The sequence below is a fragment of the Lolium perenne genome, chromosome 2, assembly GCF_019359855.2.
Source record: "Lolium perenne isolate Kyuss_39 chromosome 2, Kyuss_2.0, whole genome shotgun sequence".
Classification (NCBI taxonomy): Eukaryota; Viridiplantae; Streptophyta; class Magnoliopsida; order Poales; family Poaceae; genus Lolium; species Lolium perenne.
Window position 1 is genome coordinate 290,635,346 of NC_067245.2, and position 22,091 is coordinate 290,657,436.

General features: G+C 42.5%; 1 long non-coding RNA gene across 1 annotated transcript; it reads left to right on the forward strand.

Moving 5' to 3' along the window:
* Positions 1-3,484: 3,484 nt before the first annotated feature.
* On the forward strand, positions 3,485-4,473 carry LOC127336283 (uncharacterized). Its single transcript, XR_007873238.2, has 3 exons — positions 3,485-3,666; positions 3,974-4,031; positions 4,120-4,473. It is a non-coding gene; the product is annotated as an uncharacterized lncRNA (long non-coding RNA).
* The last annotated feature ends 17,618 nt before the right edge of the window (positions 4,474-22,091 follow it).

Here is a 22,091-nt window from a genome sequence, read left to right on the forward strand (position 1 = left end):
CCGATCTGTGCAGATTTTCCCTTCTACGCTGGAGATTTCACGTTCAACTTTTTTTAGGCATGAGATTTCACGCTGGAGTATTTTCTCTATCTCTATCTCTATCCGTTTTTTTTTTGCCCCTAGAGTTGCTGAAAATTACCCCAGTGCCACCGCTTAGTAAAAACGATTCGTTTCGTTCTGCCGGCTTCGTTTTGTTTCGTGCGTTCACGAAGTGGGCCTCCCAATGGGCCAGATCCAGGCCGGACGGATAAGACAGGAATCCCGCAACGAGTTCGTCTAGAGAAAGAAGGATTTCCATCCTTCCCGGTCGGGACCGATCAAGAATCCAATTCCGGCTCAAGAAAGGAATTAAATTCCGTGCTTAAAACTCCAGCCTGGCTAGCGTTTCTCCTCCATCGATTTTTCACCGCTCCCGGTTTCACGCCGCCCACCGCGCACCTCGAGGAATCGGCTGCTTCCATTGGGCGACCACCCGAGGATCCACGGCACCACTGCCCGGGAGTCCACGGCGCTCGCTGCGGGCGTCCTCCGCCGCCGCCCGGCCGCATCGGCATGATCCCAATCCGCGTCGCAGAGACCATGACTAGATCGTTCGGGGCAGGGAGGAGTAGAGCCTCAGCCTGCCGATGATCCTTTATTTACTGCGCCGCCGAACCCAACATCAGCGGGCAGCAACCACGACTATGACTGCGGCCGTCATCGCGATGCAGCAGGCAGGAGCAGAGCACGTCCGGTCAAATTTGTAGGTGCGGCTTGCAAGTATTCAAGGTTATCTGCCCTGAGGGAGAGGAAACATGGGTGGGATGGTGCTATTTGGACGCCACTGCTGGCAAGTGAGGCGGATTGCAGTGATCCAGTATGCCGTGAGCCTGAAGCGTTTGACATAATCCCTGACTGATGCTGTGATGTTTCAGGTTTGTACTCTCAAGCAACAAGCATACATCGTTTCGCATCAGGTCGGTCTGAAACGTGCAGGAGATTTCCGTGTCTACGTGCGTGGTGTGACCGGCCGGGTGCTGTTGTTCGAGAAGGGCGTGAAGTTGGGAGAGATTTCCATGGGACGGTCGCCAAGCACGCACCAGCACCGGAGCAGGTCTGCCGATTTCAGCAGCAAGGAACTATCGGGCCAGCGCATGATGCCAAATCGTTTGTATGGCTTGTACTGATAAGTTGATATCTCCTGTACGTGATGGTGAGGAAGCTCTCAACTTCAATCGCTTCTCCTCACTGAATCGTCTGAACAGGTTGTTCCCATGGATGTTGTCGAGCTATCCCTAATCCCATTCATATACAAGCTTTGAATCATTATTTCTACCAGCTTTGGATATTTTTAACATACAAGTTCTGATCATGCTATAATCTGGTACATGTACACCTCCACAACTGAGGAAGAGAATATGTCACCAGGAGCCAGAAAAACTAATAACATCAACAATCAACTAAAGAAGAGCCTTCAAGTGGAGACTAACTGTGGCATCTTGGTTGATGAGTTGAAGGAAATACCCGAAAGTAGTAAAATCTGCTATTTGTGGCATGCTACAAGATATCCAGAATCTTCTTCAAAATCTCTGTTGTATCCATTACAAAGATTAGCAGGTCAGCAAATCAAGTTGCGGACGAGTTAGATAGGCTAGGCCGTAAAGAAGTCAGTGTACAATCCGCCGTCATGAAGCACTAGCTTGTCATGCACTATCTCACTACTGTTGGCACAACTGATCAAGGTGCACCTGTCAACAATTGTCGATGCATTGCTGGGTGGATATGGGTATTTCATGTTGCTTACAACAGCTATTGTGGTACCGAATCCTGGTTTTGCATGTGTATTTAAAAAATAACCATCATTATATTTCTATGGATGAAGAAATGTTTATGTAGTTCTTTATTTATGAATTATTTTATCTTCAATTATTGATCTGCTATTGTTCTAGCTCTGTCCATGATTACATCTCACAGTTAACAATTTGCATGTTCTTCAAATCGTTTTATCACACTTAACAAAATTTGCATATGTCCATTCTATATATGGTTAGTGAAATTTGATTGTAAGTGCAATCTTTTTTACTTCATTGTTTTGGTTTAGTAAAATTTTGAGACATTACGGTGGTTACTGAAGATGACAATAATTAATCTACATTAATTATGCAGAGGTGATATTATGAACTTTGGCTGAATTAGAGGTGTGAATTTCAGTCGTGACCCTGCATTTTGTGTTTCTCTCCTGGTATAACTCCCGGTGCAACGCACGGGTATATTTACTAGTATCTACTATATAAAAAGGAGGAACTGGTTCTGTTTCCTCCGGTCGGAACTTTCGTCCTACATATTTTCGTGTGACCATTTTGCCCTCCCACCGCAACATCAAACAATGCATCAGGCAATCCCGAACTACGTGGCGAATTCTCTTTCCGTCATTCTCTTTCCTTTTTTTGGCACCGTTTCCAGCAGCCCCGCACCCTGCCCCCTGCCGCCCGACGCCGGCCCCATCCACTCCTCGCCGGTTCCCTCCCCCGGCAACCACCTCCCCTCGGGGATTCCAAGATCGGGAGGGAGGATCGGAGCCTTAGCTAGCCACCTCCCCGATCCCCTTTCTCTCGTTCTTCTTTCCCTCTCCTAGATCACCTCGCTAGGGCTTCTCCCCCCTCCACGATCTAGCAGCCGCAGCGGCCAGCGAGGAGCAGCACCAGCAATGGCATCCGGCGGTGGCACGCTTGGAGCATGGACATCGACAGGGAGGAGGTCAAGGTCTAGATCTGAAGCAGCGCGAGCCGCTGCTGGAGGCGGAGTTGAATGTGCTCTGCCTCATGGCCATGGAGATCCTCGTTGAGGAGAGCAACGTCCACCGCATCGAACCCCGGCCCATCAAGGTACGTGTTATCCCTCACCTCCTCCCTATCAGGCGCAACTGGCCGTCTGCTCTGCGTTGGATATCTGCCTTTGGTCCATTTGTAAGAGCGACGTATTTTTCAGGGGCCTTAATTGGTATAGGTTGTCATGATTTGGCAGAGGAAGACTGGAAGCAAAACCAAGTTTTGGCTGATATATTTTATTTTGTCTTCCCTTCACTGTATATAATCAATCTTCTCATTCCATTTTAACTGTTAGGAAGGTAGGATGCTATTGGGACTTGGGAGTCTCACATCTGATTGAGATAAATCTTAGTTACCCAGCCAGTTGCTGTTTAAGGGATACAAACTCCTGTGTTCATCCTTGGATCGGACTGATAAAATGTTATGGCCAGCTTCAACTAATACTGGACAAGACGAGTTATAGTAAAATCACTTCATATTTAGTTATAACCGAACTTTACACATATGAATATTAACAGGTGTACCTTTTCTGTTTTTCTACAAAGGTAAGCATGTCATCGGATGGTAGTTATAGCTGTGTTGGTGTAGTATTTTAGATTGCTACTTCTACCCTGTGATTTCACATGTATCTGCATTAAAAACATTGTTCCTGATATCCAACTGTGTTTCATTTCAGATACGTGAAGAACCACCATCATATTCAACATCTGTCCTACAGAAGCGTGAGTCGTTTGACAACCCCCATGCGGGTGTGGGAGTCGAAGTTCTGGATCACACGAGGATACTGATAAGAGTTCCAGTTTCGGGAATCCTCAATCCGGGAAAGCATTGTATGACTTCACAAGGTGGCGATGACGAGGTACATAGGGTGCAATTTCTGGTTAAATCTTATCTTTCTGAAGTTCAATGCATCAAGTTTGATGGGGCATCAGTTATCAGGAAAACAATCATCTCTTATAGTGGGATAATTATTTGTTTCCTGAAGCTAAATTAGTTGATGTTCATTTGATACTGGTTTACATTTAGTTGGTTATTTTTTCAGTTTTCTATCTTTTTGCACTCAAAAACTGACCTCAAGTGAACGTCGAAATAATCAAAGTTGTCTCTGTTTTTGAAGTGAATGCCAAATCAATCAAGTTAACACATATTTATGTAACTTTTGTTAGCTGAGTTTGAACTCTCGAGAAGATGTCGATCGAATATGAGGTTGATGGTTGGTACTACGTAAGTTCTTATGACATCACCACTTATTACTTGTAACCTGGCTGCAAATGAAAGATTTCTAATAGGGCAACTGTTGCTATTTGCTCAGGTAAAGAAAAATAGATCTAGAAGGGATGGGAAGATAGCAGGTCTGGTGCCTGCTTTGTATGTGAGCTCGTGATAGCAATGAACCTTGTGAAATACTACTCTGAGAGCGGTTTCTATTGAATTTGGTAACTAATATGGTATCGATGTGAGTACATCTTATTGATTTTTCTCCAGATATGTGCAATGTATTGATGATTTAACGAGAAACTATTCCGAAACATGTTTCTACAGGTTAATTGTATGCTAGAAATATGTTTTGCGACCTGTTAATGCAACACGTTTGACTCGGATTTGGTGAACTACATGTAAATTTAAACAAATGTTATATTTGTATACTCATATGGAATGGTCAAATGGATCTTTTCACGCGATCTGTTTATATTTCAATCGTATATACGTTTTGCTCTTCGCGTATATTGTTATTTTGTGCCAGGATTTGTGTTTTCACTTTTATGTAAGCCTGTACCATATAGTATACATATATCTATAGGTCGTTCTATAAGCAATCTGGTAAGTAGAGAAAAGCTTATTTTTAAAATTATCCTAGCAGTGATATTATGATTTACGTTCCACGTTGCTGATGGACATGATTTATTTCTAACCAAGCTGTGCAAAATTCTCACTTATTAGATTTCCATTTGTCATGCAGTTTCCTTGCTATTAGCCTTCCATGTCATGTTCTATAATAAATACCAAGACAGTGACACTTTGCAATGTTTGCTTTCAGAATGAAGTAGTTATAAGAGTATGTGGTCAAGTAGAATCACTGTCGACTTCAGGAACGGCTGTCGCAGATGGGTAAAGGTACAAATTGCTCTGGTATTTTCTTCTACTCGTGATTCCCTAGCTTTTTCGTATTTTTTTCTTTTTCATGTCAATGGGAATAGTGGAACAGTGCAAAAAGTAAGTTCTATACCACGTTGAAAGTGGCAGTTGATTCTTGTTGCAATTGGAAATTGTTTGCTATACCCCACCCTATTTTAAAATTTTTACCCAAAAATAAGACTGTCCCAAAAAAGGAATTGTAGGTCAACAAAGCTGATTCCATGGTAATGCATATCAGTGGACAGGAACTGGATTATCCTCATCATTAACAAGAGACGGTCTACAATGTGAATTAGTACTTTTGATGTACAACCATACCTAATGTTTCACTTTAATTGGGACCAAGGTCTGAAGATTATTTCTTTTGGTGGACACTCAGTATTAGTTAGTATGTCTAAACCAGGTCCTGATGAGTGGTGACTTTGCGGTCGACCTGCACTAATTTTTCTGGGCATTGTTTTAACTTGTCAATGTGGATGGTGCTGTAATTTCAGAAGATTTAGCAAACTAGATGTACGGTACAATACTATAAAATCTGGATATCATAGGAGAATGCCTAATAAATATTGACAGTCAGCAGCCACCAGACCAGCCATATTACGTGATTTACTGTGGGCATCTGGACACTTTCTGTAATACTAATTGATCTTATAATATTTTTCATTAGAGAGTCTTTTTCATTAATGTATTTCCACAGATTATGTTCCAGTTATTTTGGTGGCTTGAATAAGCAGTTTATCTGCTATGCTTTCATAGACGCCAACAAAAGTGTCTTACTTGCTGCAGAATAAGAGATGGCTCTGCCCCTAACCTCAATGGCTCTATGAAGTTAACCCACTGATGGGAGAGAAAATTATATTATTCTTTTTGGAGGTAAAATTATTTATCCTTGCGAACACCTGAGTGTCTCCCATCAGTAGGTTAACTTCATAGAGCCATTGAGGTTAGGGGCAGAGCCATCTTATTCTGCATCAAGTAAGACACTTCTGTTGGCGTCTTTGAAAGTTGTAATGTTTGGTAGATCAGTTGTTTGTCTAAGACCAGAACTCTTTTAGTTTTTCTCATCTTACTATTTACGAGCTTTTTAGTTTTCTCATCTTACTATTGAGAAATAACCCATGATGAAGATCTCTACACAAATGTGATCGCTACATAGAAATGGGAACTTTTCTGAAGGTTAAACGCTTCTACATTAAGTTTGGATCAGGGGTGGATTGAAGATGTGGATCCTGAGCTCCAGGAATCCAGAGCGATCTGACACATATTCTTCCGCATGTTTGGATCAGGGGGTGGATCGAAGATGGACTTTGGCTCGTGATGCCGGTTCAAGTTAGTGCTTGCACATCCCATCCTGCTCAAGGCTACTTGATATCTCGCTCACACCTAAGGTGCACATGTTCTCCCCCTTTCCTCCAGCGTGATTTGGCCGATCTATGTCCAGGAGCGAGGTTGGAGGCGCACTGGTCTAGGGCTGTCCATGTTGTGATGTTACTTTGATTCATTCACCTTTTGTTATTCAGATCCTTTTTTTCCGATCCCCAGCTACCCGGTTTATCTTGTTATGCTGGAGGTTTTGCTGCTATCTGGCAATATTGTATATTGCATATTTTAGGCTGCATATTTGTGTTTTATGAAACAACCAATCAGGTTTTGAAATTTATTTACCCATTTGGTCAAATCTGTAAAGTTATTAGGATGGTTATGTGAATAATGCAGAGAAACAATATTTTACATGACATGTTGCATCTACTTTTTTATATACCTTCTACAAAGAAATTTCTTGGCAGCTATATCCTTCCCGTTTTCATTGTTTTTATGCATTGAAAATTTACTTTCAGGCACAATAAATCCTTTGCTAATTCTGATGCTTATGCATAACTTCATCTAGCTGCCTTTTACAATACACATTTTGTGACCGGTAAGATTCCTCGGTTTGTGCATCTTTCCGCTATAAGAACAAGTATCCACTTCTGAAATTTTACTTACTCTCTTTTTCAGGTGTCAAAAATAGATGTCTACACTGTGTCCTTTCTTGCATCGCTACAGTGTGGACTCTAATTTTGTTGGCCAATCAAGGAACAAGGAAATGCTGACGCAATTTAAAATGTTCTTTCTTGCATTGCTATAGTCTAGACCCATTATTGCTACAGTTGTGCTTTCTGTTTTCAAAGAGACGCCATTAGATCAAATAAATAGCCCATATTTTCATGATTAAATTGTGTCCTTCGGTGTTCTCATGATACTACTAGGCTGCTCTATTAAATGATAAAAGATCGTTAGATAGCCAGGAATTTTACTACTGGTTTGATGATGTTGGGTGATAATAATTACTGATACTTCCCTTTAAATATGTTGATTGTATTTAATTTGCAATTTGCAGAATTACCACTGTTCATTACAACAATTCATTGAAAATACCAAAATTCTTCACAAGTTCCCTTCAGGCAGATAAGAAGAGAAGAGATGATCATAGGGAGTTGGGATAACTGGTCCAAATCAAATCAGCTAACAGTGTGCTTCAAGAAGTTTAAGAAGAAACACTAACATTGGCGCATGCAGTTTGCCCCGTGTTCTAGCTGAAGTCATCAACAATCAAATTTATAGTTGATAGAGCAAATATTGTATTCACTTTCTGCTTTCACAGTGCATGCATGTAAGAACTGGTGTTTATATCACAAGCTATATCATTCAATGGAGATTATTTACCTTTGTGACTGGAAAAACTATCAAAAATCTTTGATCTAAGCAACTTTGACTGGCCCAAAAATATGAATTGTGGGTTTATCATTATTTAATCGTCTAGCTCTACTCCAAACTTTACAATAGTCTAGATACAATACAGTTGTATTTGCATAGAAAACTAGAAGGGTGATTATTACTTATGTGCTGAATTAGAGCCAGTGAGTTTGGTGTTTTTATTGAGCATTGACATTTGTTTTCTCTTCACTACTTAGTATCGCTTCAAATATCATGAAATGAGAACTTTCTGCAGAAATTAACAGCTCAGTTTGTTGTGTCTACTGATTTTTTTGCGTATCGTTCTTTTAGGTCATACTATGTACATATTTGAAGCAAAGAAACTAGAAAGTGATTTTCATCCATTTGCATGATTATGAATATTTTCATAATAGGAGAAGAGGGCATGCAATATATTTTTCAAATTACTTTATTTCTTCTTTTGCGAGAAATATACATTCCTGCTATACTGTAAGAAAGTGACATTCAAGACTCTGAATGCCATATATTAATCAGATTTGTACAATTTTACTTCTTAGTTATCATGTCTAGAAACGATGTATAGAACCTTGTGATATACTCGCTCCAATTCGATCAGATCGCCGTGAAACATATGCAAGGCTAGCCTATATAGTTTTACTGAAATAATTGTTTAACGAGTATAAATTGCGCGCAGTAATTAAAATTGTGGTGTAGATTTCGTAGGTTGCATCCTGTGTGGGGACTATTACTCTAAATATGTTTTTCTGTTGTTCTTGAGACCAAGTTATGTGCCATCTTTTTGGGGTGTTCAATGATGATTGATGTTTATATTTTAATATTTTCAGTTTTTAACGTGTTTTGTTACCCGTGGCAACGCACGGGCATTTTACTAGTTTATATAAAAAGCAAAACTCGACTTCTAGCTCTCAAATTCGGTGTTGGATTGAAACCAAGCCCAGGCTGCCCAGCCCACCTCCAATTCCTGGTCCACCGTCTCATGGACCACCCAGGGCCAGATCTGACCCATGGCAGCCATGGACGGCCGCCTAGGGACCAGGCCAGTGAGGGGCCCAGGAACGGAAGATTGGGGCCCAGGAACGGAAGATTTATTTACTTTGGTCTGAAAAAAAATACAATAGTAGCCTAGTACATGCAGCAGCAAATACCAGTACAACCTTTCCGCGTGAGTGCGTGAGCATGGTCCACGCGCCAGATCGGTCAGCTCCTTGCGCGCGGTTGCTCGTCAACGTGTGATCTTTCGTTCATGAGTGCGTGAGGTGTGACCGATCGGTCCAACTCCCTGCCTCGACTGCTCGGCTAACACGGTATAAAGGAATAGACATGGTTGTGGGAAATGGGAATATACGAAGACGATCGCTAGCTCCTGTGTCTTTCTCATCTTTGCATCTCACCAATTGCTTCATCAACCGATTTGATCTCCCATTCGGCAGTCCTTCGTGCCGTTCCAGCCCACCCCTTTGAAAGTGCATGACTAAATCTCTCTCCTAATTCTCTCGTGTAATTATGACTTATTTTCTTAATTGGGTTATAATTTGATGTAAATTTCTTTACCATTATAGGTGTTATAATAACAAAATAATTGCCCGGTGCGGCGAAAAAGAAAAGAAGAAAGCTAGATAATTAGTTTATGTGAATCGCAAAGAGGTGCTTTAAATAAGTATTTTCCAGCTAAAAGTAGTGTAATCGTAGATAAAGTCATTATAATTTTGCATCTAGAAATGCATGAAGAAGCTTTTTTGTGAAGCAGTGAAGCGCAATCGTCGATGAAGTCATTGCAATTTAGTTTTATTTGAGTTAATTAAACTAGTAAAAAGTATTTATTCTATTTTTACCATTTTCTTATTTTTCTATCATAAATATGAATACATATATTAGCCTTAAGGGTCCTTTTGTCGAATTCGCCCAAGGGCCCCGAAAAACATAGGGCCGACCCTAGGACCACCTACTCCCGCAAGGTTTTTACCCTAGGCGACTAGGGTTCTACCTACCGGCACCGGCGACCACCGGCGTTAGGGTGGCCCATCCCCACTTCTCGATCCTCCGACTGTTCTCTGTGCAGGACCTGCTCGTGCTGACCAAGGGGTCGACTAGATCGACCGCCCTGCCTTGGCGGTTCTATCGGGGACGACGCTAGGGTTTTGGGGGGACATGGCGGTGGCAAGGGAGAAAGGTGAGGCAACTGGAGCGATGGGGCAGCCACGATCTGATCCGCCATTAGAGGAGCTGCTGGAGAATCTCAACCTAAAGGGGGAGACCATCGAGAGTGTGTTCGTGGCGAAGAAGGACGTTGAGTCGTTGAAGGAGGAGACGATGAGGTTCGCGTGGGCACCAGCAAAGGAGGTCCACTTCCGTGATCTGGAGGAGAATTGGTTCATTGTTCAGGCGCAATGCCTGCGAGACTAGAGGAAGATTACTGTACAGGGGGTCGTGGATCTATAGGAATAACGGTTTGCTGATTGAGAAATAGGATGGAAGCATCAAGGCTTCGGAGGTGGAGCTAAATCGTATCTAGGCATGGGTACACATACATGATGTGGCTGAACTTTACCACAAGAAGACAATTATCAGTGACCTAGCCGCGAGTGTTGACGACAAGTCCGATACGGTTCAGTGAGACCCACTTGTCGGTGACTAGTTAGGGTCCATACATGCAAACAATATGTCTCTACCCGTCATGTTTAATCCTTCACAATGGTAAGAACCTTCATAAAAACACTTGTGGCCTCATTCGGTGCCTGCATTTTTGTGTGTTTTGAGGAGTGTTTTGCGGGGTGTTTTTGGTGAAAATGCCAACCACCCAAAACACTACAAAACCCCTTTAATTCAAAATACTTGTCAAAACACTTGTTTTAAACATTGGTTTTACAACCCAGTGTTTTCAAGTGTATTCAACACAAATAGATAAAAATACAATCTTTTTTAACAGTTTAAACTAGACGTGTATCACAAATAAAAATTTGATCTTTTTAGCACATTAGAAGATCATATCTTGCAATAAGTACATAAATATGAATTATAGCAACAATATCATCTCTTCATCACATCTACAAGCAAATTGTGCCTCTTTTTCTGTGGGAGAAACAAATTTAGCCATCTGACGGTAAAACTGAAGGAGGAAGATATATAATTTTACAACCAAACGACATCCATCCATGCCTTACCAAACACATGCACTTCAAACAAAATGTTTCCACCAAAGAAGATTCAGAGTGCAAGTTCAAAGTAATCTATGAGAAAAACTGCATGCAGGAATAAAATTAGCACATGCAAGACAATCGATGCTTCTACAAGTATCAGAACAGAAATGTATGAATTTCAGCAACAAGATCATCTCTGTTGATGGAGTATGGACATCTCTTGATTTCACATTTTGGCACCTGTGAGCACATCGACCTGGATCATTGGAGGTTTTAACAAAATGTTACCAGTGTATACACAAACTAACCTTCGAATTCAAATTCGTGACAACCATATCATGAAAGTGTTGGAGATATACCCAAGAGGCAATAATAAAATGGTTATTATTATATCTGATACGGACTAAGTCCTAGGATGTGCCCGATCTTCACGGATTTGGATGGGATTCGTGGGGGAGGTGGATGAACACGAAGAACGTGGGTGGATGGCGGGGTGGATCGAAGATACAAACGCAACACACACACACAACCGGTTGTTCTTCGTTGGCCCGATACACCAACCCAACGGAATTGCAAGAAAAAGACCCACAAGGAGTAGAATCCCTCACAAAAGGTTGGCAATAGCAATCGATAGAGTTCCAAAGAGGAAAAGAGTGCAAATAGATAGAATTGCAAAAGCAAAAGATCCAAAACACTAGAATTCCTAGAATGGAAGAGATCAACCGCCTAGAAGAGTAGATAACTTCGTAGATTCGTAGATCTAGAAGGGTTTCCCGCGGGAAGGACCATAGCTCATGTTTTCTCTTTCATCAAGTCTAATCTCAGATCTGAGCCAACAAGGCTATTTATAGGTGGGGGCGAAGGGTTAAGTTACACGCTGAAAAGTGTTGTCTTGCTGAAGTTCGATGGGGCGGAAGTTCCGGTCATCTTGGGCGGAAGTTCCGGTCAGGGGCGGAAGTTCCGGTCCTGAGGGGCGGAAGTTCCGTCGGGGCGGAAGTTCCGGCCAAGTTCCGGTCTTGTTCCGGAATTTGCCCATTTCCTCGCAGTAACATCCAGGGGCATTTTGGCGCAATTTCGGAACTTGGGCGGAACTTGGGCGGAAGTTCCGGTGGGCGGAAGTTCCGGTCCCTCGGGGCGGAAGTTCCGGCCTGATCCATTTCGCTGGGCGCTGGAAGGCATCTGGAGGGCATCTGGCCGGAAGTTCCGGTCCTGGGGGGCGGAAGTTCCGGCCTGGAAGCTGTAGCTCCATCTTCATCATTTCCAGCTCTCTCTCCATTGGCTTGGTCTCCATGGCTCGCTTCTTGGTCGATGTACCTGATTGAACATAGGGTATTGGCATGAAGTAGCAAGCCATCCAAAGGGGTGTCAAAAGCATACGTGGAGAGGAGCAAATTCACCTCTTGGTGTAGGGCTTTGGCTCGAGCTCGTGTCATTGGACCACGAGGAGGGCTTGTCGGTCTTGATGTAGTATCGACCTTGGGTAGGGCTACATCATCTCCCCCCCTTGGGAAAGAGTCGTCCTCGACTCTAACGTCTCTTCATCTTCATGGTATGGCGAGAGGTCGGACACATTGAATGTGTTGCTCACCAAGTACTTGGATGTTGGTATGTCGATGATGTAGGCGTTGTCGTTGATTCGCTTGAGGACCTTGAAGGGACCATCGCCTCGAGGCTTGAGCTTGGAGTTTCTTTCTTGAGGGAAACGGTCCTTGCGAAGATGTAACCACACTAGGTCTCCTTCATTGAAGATCCGTGCCTTTTTCTTCATGTTGAGGCGTGTTGCTTGACGAAGAACTTGTTGCTCGATCGTTGCCCTTGTATATTCATGTAGCTTCTTCATGTATTGTGCTCGCTTGTCGATGTCCATGTTTACTTGCTCATGTAGCGGTAGAGGAAGGAGGTCAATCGCCGTAGGAGGCTCAAAGCCATAAACAACCATGAACGGGCTTCTCATTGTTGTAGTGTGCTTGGCGCGGTTGTAGGCAAACTCCGCATGCGGGATGCAATCTTCCCATGACTTCAAATTCTTCTTGACAAGAACTCGTAGTAGTGTGGAGAGGCTTCGATTCACCATTTCGGTTTGCCCATTGGTTTGTGGGTGTGAGGATGAGGAGAACAAAAGCTTGACGTTGAACTTGGCCATTAGTGTCTTCCAAAGGTAACTCATGAACTTGACATCTCGATCCGACACAATGCTTCTTGGTACACCGTGGAGTCTCACAATTTCCCTAAAAAACAAGGAGGCAATGTGTGAAGCATCATCCGTTCGGGAGCATGGTATAAAATGAGCCATTTTAGAGAATCGATCAACCACGACAAAAATTGAATCATGACCATATTTGGTTCTAGGCAATCCTAACACAAAATCCATAGTTATATCGGACCAAGGAGCATGAGGAATAGGCAATGGTGTATAAAGACCATAGGGGTTGGAAGTTGACTTAGCTTGTAAGCATGTTGTACACCATCGGCAAAGGCTCTCCACATCGCGCTTCATTCTTGGCCAATAATAGTGAGTGGAGAGCATGGCATATGTCTTGTCTCGTCCAAAGTGTCCCATAAGACCACCACCATGCGATTCTTGTAAGAGCAAAAGCCGAAGCGAAGACATGGGAATACAAAGTTTGTTGCCCTTGAACAAGAATCCTTGGTGCAAATAGAAGTCATCGATGCCCTTCTCACTAGAACACTTTGCAAAGATTGGGCCAAAGAAATTATCGGAGGCATATAAATCTTTGATTTCATCAAGACCCAAAACATTGATATCCAAACGAGTGAGTAAGAGGGTGAGTTTGCGGGAAAGAGCATCCGCCACAACATTGTCCTTGCCCTTCTTGTATTTGATTACATATGGAAAGGACTCAATGAACTAAACCCACTTTGCATGTCTTTTGTTCAAATTGTGTTGACTTTTCAAATATTTCAAAGACTCATGGTCGGAGTGGATAATAAACTCTTTTGGCCAAAGATAGTGTTGCCAAACTTCAAGAACACGAACCAAAGCATAAAGTTCCTTGTCATATATAGGGTAGTTGAGGCGTGCGCCATCCAACTTCTCGCTATAGTATGCCACGGGTTTTCCATCTTGCATAAGCACTCCACCAATACCGAGTCCACTCGCATCGCACTCAATCTCATAAGTTTTGGAAAAGTTTGGAAGAACAAGAAGTGGTGCCTCGGTAAGTCTCTTTTTCAACTCATCAAAAGCTTTTTGTTGTGCCTTGCCCCACACAAATGGAACATTCTTTTTCGTAAGCTCATTCAAAGGGCAAGCAATGGTGCTAAAATCTTTCACAAAGCGGCGGTAGAAACCAGAAAGTCCATGAAAACTTTGAACTTGACCAACATTGGTAGGAGTGGGCCAATTGTGGATGGCCTCAACCTTGGAAGAATCAACTTCAATGCCATTGGCGGAAACCACAAAGCCAAGAAAAACCAACTTGTTTTGATCAAAGGTGCACTTGGGAAGGTTTGCATAAAGCTTCTCATGACGCAAGATGCACAAGACTTCTCTCACATGTTGCACATGGTCCTCGAGATTTTTGCTATAAATGAGAATATCATCGAAATAGACAACCACACTCTTGCCAATGAGAGGTCGCAAGATGTGATTCATGAGTCGCATGAAAGTAGATGGAGCATTTGAAAGACCAAATGGCATGACAAGCCATTCATAGAGACCAAGTTTGGTCTTGAACGCCGTCTTCCATTCATCACCTATTGCCATGCGGATTTGGTGGTAGCCACTACGCAAATCAATCTTAGAGAAAATCGTGGCACCACTCAATTCATCAAGCATGTCATCTAAACGCGGAATGGGATGGCGGTATCGAATGGTAATGGCATTGATGGGGCGACAATCCATACACATTCGTTGCGTCTCATCCGGTTTAGGAACAAGAATCACGGGAACCGCACGAGGGCTTAAGATTTCACGAACATACCCTTTTTCGAGGAGGTCTTGTATTTGACGTTGGATCTCCTTTGTGTCTTCGGGGTTGGTGCGGTAGGTGGCGCGGTTTGGTAGAGGAGCGCCGGGTATGAGGTCGATGCGGTGCTCAATCCCTCGAAGTGGTGGTAGTCCATGATGAAGCTCGTCGGGGAAGACATCTTGGAATTCCTTCAAAAGAGACAACAAAGACAAAGGAAGTGTTGTTAAGTTGTTAGTCTCCGAGGATGGCCCCTTGCAAATAAGCACATAGTGCAATATGGTGGATGGGTTGTGGTGCAATTCTCTCATCTCACTCTTGGTAGCTATGAGGACACTCTTCATCTCACTCATATATGGCTTGTGGCGCTCACTTTATTTTTGGTGGTTCACTCTCTCACCACTCATCTCACTAGTGATAGTAGCTTCATTAGCCCTCGCTAAAGCCTTTGCATTGTCCACAATTACTTGGCTAGGAGTCATTGGGCGTAGGATGAATGTCTTGTCGCCGACCTTGAAGCTATAGGCATTTGTGTAGCCATCATGGCTTGCTCTTTTGTCATATTTCCAAGGGCGACCAAGTAGCATGTGGCACACCGTCATGGGCACTACATCACAATCAACGGTGTCTTCATAGGCGCCAATCTTGAAGGATACGGAGACGGTGTGTTGTATCTTGACGTTTCCATTGTCACTTAGCCATTGCACATGGTAAGGGTGGGCGTGTTTCCGGAGTGTGAGGTTGAGCTTGGAGCATAGTTTGGTGCTTGCAAGATTGTGGCAACTCCCTCCATCGATGATAACCTTTATTGACTTGCCATTGATTCCGGCTCTTGTTTGGAAGATGTTGCACCTTTGATCTTCGTTGGGGAGTGCATGGGTTGTCAACACTTTGGTCACCACAAGGGACGGGCTTGCATCATGCACACATAGGACTTGCTCTTGGTCTTCTAAGTCATCGTCTTCATGATTGGTTGCGGCTTGTACCAAGGCTTCATATTCACCTTCACTCAAGTACTCCACATCTCCATCATCTCGAGTTATCATAACTCTTGTGTTCTTGCATTCAAAGGATTTATGTCCTTGAGCTCCACACTTGAAGCAAGTGATGTTACTAGATCCCGTGGAAGCTTTGGAGGACATAGTTGGTTGATCCGGCTTGAAGCTTGTTGTCTTGAAGGCACTCTTCGTTTGCTTAGGAGGATCCTTGGGAGCAATAGCACTTGTGTTCTTGATGCTTGAGGAGGTGGTTGTTGCATTTCTTGCGGCGAAGAAGGACTTTGTTTTTGCACTTGCTAAGTCTTCTCGCACTTGGCGCTCGGCTCGTGTAGCTTGATGAAGCAATTCAACCATGTTGGTGTAAGGCAAGAACTCCACTATCCTCTTGACAGGGATGTTCAATCCATTCAAGAATCTTGCCATTGTTTGCTCTTCTCGCTCATCCACATTGGCACTCATCATGGTCATGTGCATCTCCTTGTAGTACTCCTCAACGGACTTGAAGCTTTGCTTGAGTTGAGTAAGCTTGTTGAAGAGGTCGCGTTTATGGTGGTTGGGCACAAAGCGTTTGTGCATGACTTCTTGCATCTCTTCCCATGTAGCAATGGGTTCTAGATCTTCCTTGTCACGCTTCTTGTTCACTTCTTCCCACCAAACATTTGCATATCCTTCAAACTCAAGTGATGCCATAGCCACTTTCTTTGCTTCGGAGAAGTTGTGTATGCGGAAAATCTTGTCAACCTTGAGAACCCAAGACAAGTATGCATCGGGGTCTTCTTCTCCGTGGAATTTGGGCATGGTGAACTTGAGCTTCCCAAAGATTTCCTCTTCATTGCGGTCATTGCGTCTAGGAGGTGGTCTTGCATCATCTTCGTCCTCATTATGGTTGCGAGGTTGTGGAGGTTGATCCTCATTTTCATTGCGGCGGTTTGGAGGAGGAGGACGCCTTCCATGAGGTTGTCAGGGGTGTGGTATGACACTAGATTCACTTGAGGCGTCTTCTTCATTTTGGTGCCTTGCTTCACCTTGATGAGCATGAGGTGCTTGACGAGCTCGATAATTGAGAGGGTTGTGTCTTCTATTGTCCCTATTGTTTCTTCTTGCGCCATCATCTTGTGGAGCATCAATATTGATGATTTGGCGTTCTTGGTTCACTTCTTGGTTGCCGTCATGAGGTGGGTGATACGCGTACAGCACGCGACCGTTGGGAACCCCAAGAGGAAGGTGTGATGCGTACAGCGGCAAGTTTTCCCTCAGTATGAAACCAAGGTTTAATCGAACCAGTAGGAGCCAAGAAGCACGTTGAAGGTTGATGGCGGCGAGATTTAGTGCGGCGCAACACCAGGGATTCCGGCGCCAACGTGGAACCTGCACAACACAACCAAAGTACTTTGCCCCAACGAAACAATGAGGTTGTCAATCTCACCGGCTTGCTGTAACAAAGGATTAGATGTATAGTGTGGATGATGATTGTTTGCAGAGAACAGTAGAACAATTGCAGTAGATTGTATTTCAGATGTAAAGAATGGACCGGGGTCCACAGCACAGTTCACTAGTGGTGTCTCTCCCATAAGATAAATAGCATGTTGGGTGAACAAATTACAGTTGGGCAATTGACAAATAGAGAGGGCATGACCATGCACATACATGATATGATGAGTATTGTGAGATTTAATTGGGCATTACGACAAAGTACATAGACCGCTATCCAGCATGCATCTATGCCTAAAAAGTCCACCTTCAGGTTATCATCCGAACCCCTTCCAGTATTAAGTTGCTAACAACAGACAATTGCATTAAGTATGGTGCGTAATGTAATCAATAACTACATCCTCGGACATAGCATCAATGTTTTATCCCTAGTGGCAACAGTACATCCATAACCTTAGAGGTTTCTCACACTCCCTGCATTCACGGAGACATGAACCCACTATCGAGCATAAATGCTCCCTCTTGGAGTTACTAGCAAAAACTTGGCCAGAGCCTCTACTAATAACGGAGAGCATGCAAGATCATAAACAACACATAGATATAAATTGATAATCAACATAACATAGTATTCTCTATCCATCGGATCCCAACAAACACAACATATAGCATTATAGATAGATGATCTTGATCATGTTAGGCAGCTCACAAGATCCGACAATGAAGCATAATGAGGAGAAGACAACCATCTAGCTACTGCTATGGACCCATAGTCCAGGGGTAGACTACTCACTCATCACTCCGGAGGCGACCATGGCGGTGTAGAGTCCTCCGGGAGATGAATCCCCTCTCCGGCAGGGTGCCGGAGGTGATCTCCTGAATCCCCCGAGATGGGATTGGCGGCGGCGGCGTCTCTAGATGGTTTTCTGTATCGTGGCTCTCGGTACTGGGGGTTTCGCGACGATGGCTATTTGTAGGCGGAAGGGCAGGTCAGGGGGCCACACGAGGGGCCCATGAGACAGGTCGGCGCGGCCAAGACCTGGGCCGCGCCGCCCTATCGTCTGGCCGCCTCGTGGCCCCACTTCGTTGACTCTCCGGTCTTCTGGAAGCTTCGTGTGAAAATAGGCCCCTGGGCGTTGATTTCGTCCAATTCCGAGAATATTTCCTTACTAGGATTTCTGAAACCAAAAACAGCAGAACAAAGAATCGGCTCTTCGGCATCTCGTTAATAGGTTAGTTCCAGAAAATGCATAAATATGACATAAAGTATTCATAAAATATGTAGATATCATCAATAATGTGGCATGGAACATAAGAAATTATCGATACGTCGGAGACGTATCAGCATCCCCAAGCTTAGTTTTCGCTCGTCGTCCAGCAGGTAAACGATAACAAAGATAATTTCTGGAGTGACATGCCATCATAAACTTGATCATACTATTGTAAGCATATGTAATGAATGCAGCGATCAAAACAATATAAATGACATGAGTAAACAACTGAATCATATAGCAAAGACTTTTCATGAATAGTACTTCAAGACAAGCATCAATAAGTCTTGCATAAGAGTTAACTCATAAAGCAATAATTCATAGTAGAGGTATTGAAGCAACACAAAGGAAGATGAAGTTTCAGCGGTTGCTTTCAACTTGTAACATGTATATCTCATGGATAGTTGTCAATGCAAAGTAATATAACAAGTGCAATATGCAAGTATGTAGGAATCAATGCACAGTTCACACAAGTGTTTGTTTCTTGAGGTGGAGAGAGATAGGTGAACTGACTCAACAATAAAAGTAAAAGAAAGGTCCTTCAAAGAGGAAAGCATCGATTGCTATATTTGTGCTAGAGCTTTGATTTTGAAAACAAGAAACAATTTTGTCAACGGTAGTAATAAAGCATATGTGTTATGTAAATTATATCTTACAAGTTGCAAGCCTCATGCATAGTATACTAATAGTGCCCGCACCTTGTCCTAATTAGCTCGGATTACCGGGATTATCGCAATGCACATGTTTTAACCAAGTGTCACAAAGGGGTACCTCTATGCCGCCTGTACAAAGGTCTAAGGAGAAAGCTCGCATCGGATTTCTCGCTATTGATTATTCTCAACTTAGACATCCATACCGGGACAACATAGACAACAGATAATGGACTCCTCTTATATGCATAAGCATGCATGTAGCAACAATTAATTTTCTCATATGAGATTGAGGATATTTGTCCAAAACTGAAACTTCCACCATGGATCATGGCTTTAGTTAGCGGCCCAATGTTCTTCTCTAACAATATGCAATGCTCTAACCATTTTGGTGGTAAATCTCCCTTACTTCAGACAAGACGAACATGCATAACAACTCACATGATATTCAACAAAGAGTAGTTGATGGCGTCCCCAGGAACATGGTTATCGCACAACAAGCAACTTAATAAGAGATAAAGTGCATAAGTACATATTCAATACCACAATAGTTTTTAGGCTATTTGTCCCATGAGCTATATATTGTAAAGATGAAGAATGGAAATTTTAAAGGTAGCACTCAAGCAATTTACTTTGGAATGGCGGAGAAATACCATGTAGTAGGTAGGTATGGTGGACACAAATGGCATAGTGGTTGGCTCAAGGATTTTGGATGCATGAGAAGTATTCCCTCTCGATACAAGGTTTAGGCTAGCAAGGTTATTTGAAACAAATACAAGGATGAAGCAGTGCAGCAAAACTCACATAAAAGACATATTGTAAACATTATAAGACTCTACACCGTCTTCCTTGTTGTTCAAACTCAATACTAGAAATTATCTAGACTTTAGAGAGACCAAATATGCAAACCAAATTTTAGCATGCTCTATGTATTTCTTCATTAATAGGTGCAAAGCATATGATGCAAGAGCTTAAACATGAGCACAACAATTGCCAAGTATCACATTATCCAAGACATTATAGCAAATTACTACATGTATCATTTTCCAATTCCAACCATATAACAATTTAACGAAGAAGAAACTTCCTTCGCCATGAATACTATGAGTAAAGCCTAAGGACATATTTGTCCATATGCAACAGCGGAGCGTGTCTCTCTCCCACACAAGGAATGCTAGGATCCATTTTATTCAAACAAAACAAAAACAAAAACAAACCGACGCTCCAAGCAAAGCACATAAGATGTGATGGAATAAAAATATAGTTTCACTAGAGGAACCTGATAATGTTGTCGATGAAGAAGGGGATGCCTTGGGCATACCCAAGCTTAGACGCTTGAGTCTTCTTGATATATGCAGGGGTGAACCACCGGGGCATCCCCAAGCTTATAGCTTTCACTCTCCTTGATCATGTTGTATCATCTCCCTCTCTTGATCCTTGAAAACTTCCTCCACACCAAACTCAAAACAACTCATTAGAGGGTTAGTGCACAATCAAAATATACATGTTCAGAGGTGACATAATCATTCTTAACACTTCTGGACATTGCACAAAGCTACTGAAAGTCAATGGAATCGAAATATCCATCAAGCATATCAAAACAGGCAATGCGAAATAAAAGGCAGAATCTGTCAAAACAGAACAGTTCGTAAAGACGAATTTTATTGAGGCACCAGACTTGCTCAAATGAAAATTCTCAAATTGAATGAAAGTTGCGTACATATCTGAGGATCACTCACGTAAATTGGCATAATTTTCTGAGTTACCTACAGATAATTTTGCCCAGATTCGTGACAGCAAAGAAATCTATTTCTAGTATGAACCACTATCAACGACTTTACTTGGCACAACAATGCACAAAACTAAGATAAGGAGAGGTTGCTACAGTAGTAAACAATTCCAAGACACAAATATAAAACAAAGTACTGTAGTAAAAACATGGGTTGTCTCCCATAAGCGCTTTTCTTTAACGCCTTTCAGCTAGGCGCAGAAAGTGTATATCAAGTGTTATCAAACGATGGAGCATCTACAGCGGGGTGTGGAGTTTTCTCAACTATGCATTGTATCTTATCTATGTAAGTTTCAGAGGCTCCCTTTTCATTACTCTTAGGCTTGCTACTCTCATCAAACAAATCTTCAGGAACAATCCAATCAAAATTCTTTTCTAGTGCCTCGCACATTCCCAAGAGCTTGCAAGGTATTGATGTTTTAATATCCCCCTCATTATTAACTTCATTAGTATACTTTTGTCTATCTTTTTCCATCTTCTCAAGGGTACTGGCAAAGTTGGTATAAGAGCCTAGAATATTATATTTAGTGAAGACTTTTCTAGCTTCTCTTGCTATTCCCCCAAATTCTTTAAGAAGGGTTTCTAATACAAAATCTTTCTTTTCTCCTTCTTCCATATCACTGAGTGTAAGGAACATATGTTGAAGTACAGGATTAAGATTAACAAATCTAGCTTCTAACGCGTGTACTAAAGAAGCAATAGCAATTTCATAAGTAGGAGCAAGTTCTACCAAGTGTCTATCTTCAAAATCTTCAACCGTACTAATATGAGTGAAAAAATCTTCTATATTATCTTTCCCGAGGATAGACCCTCGGCCTACCGGTACATCTTTAAGAACAAACTTAGGAGGAAACATGATGAAATAAGTAAATGCAAATAACTAATTTTTTTTGTGTTTTTGATATAGCAAACAAGATAACAAGTAAAGTAAAACTAGCAACTAATTTTTTTGTGTTTTGATTTAGTGCAGCAAACAAAATAGTAAATAAAATAAAGCAAGACAAAAACAAAGTAAAGAGATTGGGATGTGGAGACTCCCCTTGCAGCGTGTCTTGATCTCCCCGGCAACGGCGCCAGAAAACAGTCTTGATACGCGTACAGCACGCGACCGTTGGGAACCCCAAGAGGAAGGTGCGATGCGTACAGCGGCAAGTTTTCCCTCAGTATGAAACCAAGGTTTAATCGAACCAGTAGGAGCCAATAAGCA